The 10,461-nt window shown below is 39.5% G+C and overlaps 1 protein-coding gene and 1 long non-coding RNA gene across 28 annotated transcripts in view; one reads left to right on the top strand and one right to left on the bottom strand.

Annotated features, from left to right (window-relative positions):
- The window catches only part of CELF2 (CUGBP Elav-like family member 2), a 671,263-nt gene that overhangs the window by 655,295 nt on the left and 5,507 nt on the right, over positions 1-10,461 (bottom strand). The window lies entirely within an intron of this gene.
- Positions 1-10,461, top strand: part of LOC138676219 (uncharacterized) — a 52,280-nt gene that overhangs the window by 41,366 nt on the left and 453 nt on the right. The gene's annotated exons all lie outside the window — the stretch shown is intronic.

Raw genomic sequence — 10,461 nt, forward strand, 5'->3', positions numbered from 1 at the left:
CTGTCTGCAGGAAAGATAAGAACCTTTGTAAAAAACAGGTTGTGAAGACAATAAAATTGTCTGTAGCCATTTTTTTTTCATTTTAATTAGTTGACATTTTTGCATTCTTGTCACTGCCTCTGCCTCTGCCTTTGTCTTTTTATTCTTATTACTCTCATCACTGTTACATTGTTAATCATTTCAACATAATGACATAAAAATGTAAAGAAAAAAAAAATCGAAGCACAGCTACATAGAATATCATGTTGACTTCCATGCATCACACATTATGGAGTGTATAAGTGGTATTAGAAAACTAACAAGATCAGTCACATTAACGAGCAGGATTACAATTATCATTTTAAAGAGAATACAAGCGAATGGTATCAAAATGCAAGGGATGTAGCTTATTAACACATCCCAGGATCGCAAAGAACACGGACCATCAATAATTTTATTGACTCATTTTCCTGACATTGTGCAAATTAATTTCATTACAATTTAAAATCTGGATGCTTTGGCATATCACTGTGGTTTGTATAAATTTATGCTCACCAAAAATATATTTTACAGTAAAATTGGAATAAAATGTTATTAGTGAATAGTATGAATATATTAGTGTGAATCTACAACCCCTGGCAAAAATTATTTAATCACCGGCCTTTGAGGATGTTCATTCAGTTGTTTAATTTTGTAGAAAAAAAGCAAGTCACAGACATGGCACAAAACTAAAGTCATTTCAAATGGCAACTTTCTGGCTTTAAGAAACATTAAAAGAAATCAAGAACAAAAAATATGGTAGTCAGTAATGGTTAATTTTTGTAACCAAGCATAGGGGGAAAATTATGGAATCACTCAATTATGAGGGACAAATTTATGGAATCACCCTGTAAATTTTAATCCCCAAAACTAACGCCTGCAACAAATTAGATCTGCTCGTTAGTCTGCATCTAAAAAGGAGTGATCACACCTTGTAGAGCTGTTGCACCAAGTGGACTGACATGAATCATGGCTCCAACACGAGAGATGTCAATTGAAACAAAGGAGAGGATTATCAAACTCTTAAAAGAGGATAAATCATCACCCAATGTTGCGAAAGATGTTGGTTGTTCACAGTCAGCTGTGTCTAAAATCTGGACCAAATACAAACAACATGGGAAGGTTGTTAAAGGCAAACATACTGGTAGACCAAGGAAGACATCAAAGCATCAAGGCCGGAAACTTAAAGCAATAGGTCTCCAAAACAGGAAATGCACAACAAAACAAATGAGGAACGAATGGGTGGAAATTGGAGTCAACGTCTGTGACAGAACTGTAATAAACCACCTAAAGGAAATGGGATTTACATACAGAAAAGGTAAACGAAAGCCATCGTTAACACCTAAACAGAAAAAACAAGGTTACAATGGGCTAAGGAAAAGCAATTGTGGACTGTGCATGACTGGATGAAAGTCATATTCAGTGATGAATCACGAATCTGCATTGGGCAAGGTGATGATGCTGGAACTTTTGTTTGGTGCCATTCCAATGAGATTTATAAAAATGACTGCCTGAAGAGAACATGCAAATTTCCACAGTCATTGATGATATGGGAATGCATATCAGGTAAAGGCCCTGGTGAGATGGCTGTCATTACATCTTCAATAAATGCACAAGTTTATCTTGATATTTTGGACACTTTTCTTATCCCATCAACTGAAAGGATGTTTGGGGATGATGAAATCATTTTTCAAGATGATAATGCATCCTGCCATAGAGCAGGAAAAAAACTGTGAAAACATTCCTTGAAAAAAGACACATAAGGTCAATGTCATGGCCTGCAAATAGTCCGGATCTCAATCCAATTGAAAATCTTTGGTGGTAGTTGAAGAAAATGGTCCATGACAAGGCTCCAACCTCAAAGCTGATCTGGCAACAGCAATCAGAGAAAGTTGGAGCCAGATTGATGAAGAGAACTGTTTGACACTCATTAAGCACATGCCTCAGAGACTGCAAGCTGTTATAAAAGCCAGAGGTGGTGCAACAAAATACTAGTGATGTGTTGGAGTGTTTTTTTGTTTGTTTTTCATGATTCCATATTTTTTCCCTCATAATTGAGTGACTCCATAATTTTTACCCTATGCTTGGTTACAAAAAGTAACCATTTCTCACCACCACATTTTTTGTTCTTGATTTCTTTTACTGTTTCTTAAAGCCAGAAAGTTGCCATTTGAAGTGACTTTAGTTTTGTGCCATGTCTGTGATCTGCTTTTGTCTACAAAATTAAACCACTGAACGAACTTTCTCCAAGGCTGGTGATTACTTCATTTTGCCAGGGGTTGTAGTTAGATGTCGTTACCACTGAAGCCCACTGAACATTACAGAGGATGTTGCATATTGGTCTACAAAGAAGTCACATGATGGTATTTTGGGTGTTACTTCAGTAGAGAATGGTGTAAGAGCCTTCCGCCTGAGAGTGTTGTTAGTAAGATCTCATACATTTGAAGTCCAAATATATTAGGCTTTAATGGCAAAATCATCTCAGTGAAAATCGACCTTTGGACAAATGGCAGGTTGTAAAGGGCTGTAACTTCATTTCACTGCGGCACCCCAGATCATCCATTCTTAAATGTCTCTACGGCTCTAGATTAATTGACACAGCCACAGATTGGACAAACATGAAATATGCTGAGTGCTTATACCAATAAGTTGCTCAGATTTTTAGTATTTTTTTATTCAAGTTTCTACTAGATAATTTAACATATCAGAAGTTCAAATGTATGTTAAATAAAATGAGAAAGGGATGTTGGTCCATACAACATCTGCATGAAGTATGCTCTCCCCGTGTGGGTTGCCTCTGGGTTCTCCGCTTTCCTCCCACACTCCAAAGACATACTGAGAAGGAATTTAGAATGCGAATTCCAATGGGGGGCAGTGCCTATATTGTCTGTGGAATTAATGGCGCTACATAAGTGAGTAAAATAATTAAATAAATAAATACATTTTCCTTCCATCTAGGTGGTATTTTTTTTTCTTCATTATCCTTCATGATTTGAGCAATTATAAGATATATGAAAGAAATGAAATCCTAATTCCACTATTCCCTTGTGAGAATTACTCTCCAGGACAAGCTTTGACACAGCAATCCAAATCATACATCTATCTACTGCCTCATGTCTACAAGACAGCGAGTAAATATATTCATGGTCTATGTATGTGTTTCTGCCGATCCAGACGAGTGCCTTATCTTTACCATCCAGAAACAGAAGCAAGTGCATTTCAGGCATATTGCAAAGGCTTCCAGGTTTTAGCTCTTTGTATAGTTGCCAGCTCAAACATATAAGCTGTAATGATTTTTCACAGCCCTATGTAGCCCATCATTGTACAGGTCAAGGACAGCTGAGCCTAGGTGCCAGGAGCCCATGCTGCCCTGATAATACAGTACATGTCATTCCAAGCATGGTGACATGCTTTCTCACTGGATGCCATTTTCAGTTACCTATTATAGGACTGACACACAAATAAATATGTGTAAACAGCGAACACACTGCACAGAAAGAAACACCTGCAGCTGATAATCTGTCATGACAGCATGAGGATAGGTGATATCAATATCAAAGCGAGTTTATCTCACATGTAAACCAAATAAAAACCTATTTTACAACTTCCTTTACACCAAGTGTATGTGCATCCACTGGCAACGTGCGCAACACAAATCTCTTTCCTGCTGTATCCTATAAATCAGATGAAAACCATATCTCAATTGCATCATGTTTCCAAAATATAGTAAAATATGTGGCACTCCATTCAAACTACCATGATGTACCTAGTGTACATAATAAATTATTAAAAATTTGATTTTTTTTATTGAAAATTATGGACTAAGTGGAGACAATCTAGTACTGTTCTGTGAAACATTAAAATGGATCTGCCTCCAGATTCTATTATACTAACTGGTTCTGCATTCATTATTAAATAGATCTCATAGACCTGATAGAGATGCTTTATTTATTTATTTTGGCTTCATAATAGTTTTATAACTTTATGAAATTTTAACTCAATCTTCACCCATCAAGCCTGATTCAAAACTCCTCAGTGTTCTTTCTCCTGCTGAGATCTCACACTGCTCAGTACAAGCTGCTGTTTGAAGTTAAAGGTGGGTGGGCAAAAATTCAATACACTTGGACGCTCTCACTCTATAGCTGAATTAAAAAATGCTCATCGAAATCAGAATTATATATCATATTTTTCAGACTATAAGACGCACTTTTTTCCCCAAATTTTTGGGGAAAATGGGGGTGCGTCTTATAGTCTGAATTTAGCTTATAGGGGGCAGCAGGAGTAGGGCGATACTGCGGGCAATGCTGCGGGTCCTAGGTTGGGAGGAGGGGGTGTTTGGAGGTGTGACACTGTCGGGCGATGCTGCAAGTCCCAGGCTGGTAGGAGGGGGTGCTTGGCAGTGCTCGGTGGTGCTGGGGCTCCACTGACATTTTGGTAAAGCCTGCACTTTCATGGTTTTAATGTGGTAGACTCTGGGAAAATGGCCTCTGGAGGTGACGCATGCGCTGATGGAGATCTCTTTTCCCAAGATCTCGGCTCCCAAGATCGAAAGCAGCGCTGCCTCTGACACTCATTTTCCCGCAGTCCACCTCATTGACACCATGGAAGTGCAGGGGCTCTAGGCTTTCAGAAAATGCCAATGGAGCCTATCGCACCACTGAGTATTGCCGAGCGCCCCATTCTACCAGCCTGGGATGGGACCTGCAGCGTCGAACATCCAAACACCTCCCCGCTCCACCGCTGCCACCTGCCCTCCCGCCAGTAAGCTGAATTCAGACTAATATGGACCCCCATTTGACGCATTAATTTTTTTTCCCTATTTTCCTCCTGAAAATTTGGGGTGCATCTTCTTACAGTCTGAATAATACAGTAACCATTTTTATATATAATTTTAAAGTAAATCCTGTAAAAGAGATTTAATAATGTATGAAATTTGTCTTGTGACATCTGGTGACAGATCCTCTTTTGCTACTGTTTTGATTCCCATTAGAAATAGTTATCAATAAAAAACAGGACAGTTATGTCAGTAAGTTGTCACTTTGCTTGAGGCCTTTTCATTTTTTATTTAACAAGTATGAGTTGTTTTGGTATGTCATATTTTTGATAGCCATAATGGCAATCATAATAATGCCCACAGATATTATGAATTAACCATCTCCCCTTCTCTCTCAGTCTCACTTTTTTGTTCATCCATTTAATTCACGATGGGTTGGAATGAGCAATGTTATAAGTTTTACAAAGATAGAAGAGTGATTGATACTGTGCTATAGAGCGAAGAATTGTGAAAGAAAACAGAAAATTGCATCTGTTTCTGAAACATATGAAGGGTTTTTAGGGTACCTTTAAAAGCCTACGGATAAAAAGTTCAAATGGATAACAAAAACTTTGTAATATATCATACCAGAGAAATATGCTTCCTTCTGCAATTATCAGGCACTTTACCCCTCCCCTCCTGAATGCAACATCCACTCTGAAAAGACAACTCAGATCCATCCTGGACAAAGCAAGATGGACTGCCGGCACCATGAGATGTCAAGTTACAAATCAAGTTGAAGTCTATGGAGAGGAAAGGAGGAGGAAAAGTGAGGAGCACTCAGAGTGAGAGACCAAGCAGAGTGAGGGTTGCAGTTTCAATAAACTATTTTATCTCTCTATAGAGTTGGATTTACAGCTACATTGCTCAGGACTTGTCTATAATATCCTCCATGATGATACTATTTTTCTCTTTGTTCAAGAAAAAAAGAGCAGGAATCCCTCATGTCTGTGTGTCCTTTCAGTGTAAGACATGATAGTAACTAAGTGACACCCAATAGCTCAGAGGAAACTGAAAATCAAAGCTAGAGCCAGCAGAGGGGAAAACTAAAGAAAATTGCAGGATACAAATGTTAGGTGTCGAGTTCCCTCTGCTGCACAGGGGGAATCTCGAACCACCTCCGCTGCAGTCTCCCATTCTCCAGCCGCAGTGGAGCCTGCTCAGCCGAGACGTCGGTCTCAGTGTCTGGCTCAGGCAGATACTGTGCACTTGGTTACTGCTGGCCTTCCAGGCTCAGCCTTTGTAACCAGCACTGTTCTGCGGCATGCAGACGCTCCTGGGACTAAGTCCTGTTTTTCCTCTACTGTGCATGCCCAAGGGACGACCTCTCATTGGAGGTTGGGGGTCACATGCTCAGGTCCTGAAGCAGTTCCTATTGGACCACTAGGTAGGTCCTGGAGAGCTTCCTCTATAAAAGGTTCGCATGTCCACATGGCCATGCGCTAGTATCAACTTATGTTCACGAGTGTATAAGCTTAGCTACTTTGTGGTCTGTGTCAGCATGTGCTTAAGTTCGGCTGTAAGCCGTTAGAATTCCAGCACCTCTGGAGAGGAGTTTGTGTGAATTTAGGGCTGGCGTATAGCCACTAGAATTGCGGCACCTCCGGAGAGGAGTTTGTGTGAATTTAGGGCTGGCGTATAGCCACTAGAATTCCGGCACCTCTGGAGACGAGTTGTTTGAGTGCTGTTGCTGACTGTATGTCCACTATATACTACCTGCTCCATTAGTGAGCTTTGATCCTCTGTGATGTTAACGGCACAGCGTTATCTTTAATTCTGGCGATTCTGTGAAGTAACAGAGTTCGCTCCTATACAGACCAGGTGATGGAACCTGTGTCTTTTCAGGCGTAATACCGCCATATAGTGCTGCCAATTACTAGCAGCAGGTTCCACTCCTGCACGGTGGACCCAGGCTGTAAACCCACTTATACTATCCCCTTATTTACGCGGTGCTTTTCGCCAGCCCTAACAACAAGTCATACAATGGCTGGAAATAGTATTATTCATCATGTACACACATGCTAGCCTATTTGAAAATTTACTAGAAACTACAGATATGCTCCAAGTTTTTTAATTGCTACCATTGGGTCATTTAGCTTTTAGGTAACATATCAGAAATATAATGTTGATGAACTGGTTGCTGAAACCTAAACCAAATCTCTGAAAGAAAATGCTCAACTGAGTGTTGTACTGATTTTATTCTAATTGGCTGGTCTTTGCTTTGCTTTAACATATATTGTTAGCGGAGAATGGATTATATACTTTCATTGAGCTTAACTCTTCCAAAAACAGATGATCACTGGTAAAAGGGATATGGTGCATAGCTGAGCACATCTACACTTTGCTGTCATTGGATGGGTCTCAGCACCCAGGCCCATTGATCAAAACGTCTAACATGTCACTAAGATTATAAAACACAAATTTGCAACATATATGCACTGCTTAAAAAATAAAGAGAACGCTTAAATAACACAATGTAACTCAAAGTCAATCACACATGTGTGAACTCAACCTGTCCAGTTATGAAACAACATTGATTGTGTATCAATTTCTCCTGCTGTTGTGCAAATGGAACAGACAATATGTATAGATGATAGGCAATTATCAAGACATCACCTATAAAAGGAGTGGTTCTGCAGGGAGTGACCACACACCGTTTCTGTTCTCATCCTTTTTGGCTGTTATTTTGGTCACTTTTGCATTTTGTCATTGCTCTCACCCCTTGAGGTACCGTAAAGTTGAATGAGGTGGTATCTACAACTCACAGAAGTTGCCCAGGTAATGCAGCTCATCCAGGATGACACATCAATATGAGCTGTGGCAAGAGAAGTAGCTGTGTCTGTCAGTACAGTGTGCAGAGCATGGAGAAGATACCAGGACACAGGCTAGTACACCAGGAGATGTGGAGGGGGCCATAGAAGGGCAACAACCCAGCAGTTACTGGAGCAGCAGGACCACTACCACCTCCTATGTGAAAGGAGGAATAGGAGGAGCACTGTCAGAGCCCTACAAAATTACTTCTAGCAGGCCACTAACATCTATATGTCTGCTCAAACTGTCTAAAACAGTCTCCATGTGGGCCCAACGTCCACAAGTATTTGTTGAGTTTACAGCCTGACACTGTGCAGTGTGATTGGCATTTGCCAGAGAACACCAAGATTGGCAGACTCGACATGGGCGCCCTGTGCTCTTCACAGATGAGAGCAGGTCAACATTGAGCACAAGTGACAGATGTGACAGTCTGGAGATGCCATGGAGAACTTTCTTCTGTCTGCAACATCCTCCAGCATGACCGATTTGGCTGTGTTTCAGTAACGGTGTGGGGAGTCATTTCTGTGGATGGTCGTACAGCACACCATGTGCTGTCCAGAGGTACCCTTTCTGCCATTAGGTATCAGGATGAGATGTTCAGACTCCTTCTAACGCATGACAATACTAGGCTTCATGTGACTGAAGTGTGTCAGCAGTTCTGGCATGATGAAGGCATTGATACTATGGACTTGCCTTAATCCAATCGAGCACGTTTGGGACATCATGTCTCGTTCCATCCACCAGTGTCATGTTGCATCACAGACTGTGTAGGAGTTCACTGATGCTTTAATGCAGGTCTGAGAGTAAATCCCTCAGGAGAACATCTGCCAACTCATCAGGACCAAATCCAGGCATTGTAGGGAAGTCATACAGATGCATGGAGGCTACACACACTACTGAGCATCATTCCCTTGTCTTAGGGAATTTCCACTGAAGTTGATCAGTCTGTAATTTGATTTTTCACTTTGATTTTGAGTATCATTCTAAATCCAGACCTCCATGGGATATTAATTTTGATCCCTTTTATGTTTTATGGTTCTCAATGCATTCCACTTTATAATGAATAAAGATTTGCAACTGGAATATTTCACTCAGTGATATCTAAGATGCGGTAATTTAGTGTTCCCTTTATTTTTTGAGCAGTGTATTAGAATAGACAAAAAATTGCCTTACAATAATAATGGCAATATTGTTTTCCATATCCATGAATGCAAACGCATACTTCTCTAAGATTAACATGTTAACAGCGAAAACATATTTCTAGAGTGTGTGTTCACAGATAGGGAGTTGTACATGTGTGTAAAAGCAAAGCTCTTGGCATCTGCTAAGATAATAAACTAAGAATTTAATCTGTTAAACAAATCCTATATTCACTACTTAGTAACCAATATTTATAAGGAAGAATAGCAATGTATTTTCTCCTTTCAGTGCTTTCTTTATGAAGTGGAAGAATTTCTCTGTTTTTCTACCATGTCAAGGTAAAATATATAGAAAGCTGACAATATTTTCCGTAAGAGAATTTTTCAATATGACAAACTAAAAAAATACAGAACACAATCTGACCTTTATATTTTAAGGTATTCATGCAGTTTTTTGGGTCATACATTCCTAAAAATTTGACATACCCCTATCCCAATCAGATATTAGATATTAACTTAACATATGTCATGTGGGACAGATAAATGATTTGAGCAAGGGCAAAAGGTATATATCTAATATAGATCAATGTAAGGCATACAAAGAACTATCACAATACCTTCAATTTTACATATTAATTGCAAAAGTTTTCAATGTTACCAAATTATTTCCATACGCTTATTATTCCGTAATGTCTGTTTGTAATTATATCTGATACGATGCTCGATGCATGTCATGTTTATTAGCATATGTGCTGGAATCTACCAAAGTAGAAAAATCTGTTTCCACAGTGTGATCAGGAATCAAGATCCTAATAACACATGAAATGATCTCCATGAGTGTCTATGTGGTGTGCATACATAATGGCGGTGGCATTTCCTTCCTGTCTGGTTGCATGGATTCTGATGAACGTTACGAGAGATGCTTTAACTTAACTGTTGTGTGATGGCCATTGAAAGCTCACAGTGAGGCATTCTCCCTATAGAACAAAAAGCTGGGATAGTGAAAGGATTCCTTACTGAATGAGAGCACAATGACGCTCTGTCGTCTAGAGACATCACAAAATGTTTTACACGGCCCAGTTTTACTTTTGCAGCTTCCCCCATGGGAATTATGGCTATACATATTTATGGCATTACTTGTATAAATTGGTTTACCGGGTCGTGACATATACCTCGATTCAAACAAGATCAACAATTCTCACAATGTTATTTGGTTTTAAAGAAAGAGGATCCCTGATGAATTGTAAAATGTACATTTTATTGAGCAGTCTACGGAGGGTATAAGGGTTTGTAGGTTGTATTTTTATTGTGCAGTGAACCGAGATATTGCTGAATTACTACAGTGCTAATGCCAATGGAAAATGTGGAACAAGAGTTGAAATGTCTTCTTTGAAGTGAGTGAAGAAAGGGTTAATCTATCCGTAGGTCAGAGAGGAAGCTACTTACACATTCAACAGGATGGCGCAGCAATGGCATGACTGCTACACTTGTATGTAGACATCTGTGGGTACAGCTGGCATAAAACAAACCAGATATCAATTTGTGCAAAGCATAGCATGGCTTTTGTTTTCTTTAGTTGTACTACCTTTACACTATACTTCTTTATTAAATATGTTTTCTTAATGAAATTTAGCCCATCTACAGTGATCTCTCAGTGGAGAATAAGCTTGACTAATTGAA

The sequence above is a fragment of the Ranitomeya imitator genome, chromosome 4 (assembly GCF_032444005.1).
Source record: "Ranitomeya imitator isolate aRanImi1 chromosome 4, aRanImi1.pri, whole genome shotgun sequence".
NCBI classification, from domain to species: Eukaryota; Metazoa; Chordata; class Amphibia; order Anura; family Dendrobatidae; genus Ranitomeya; species Ranitomeya imitator.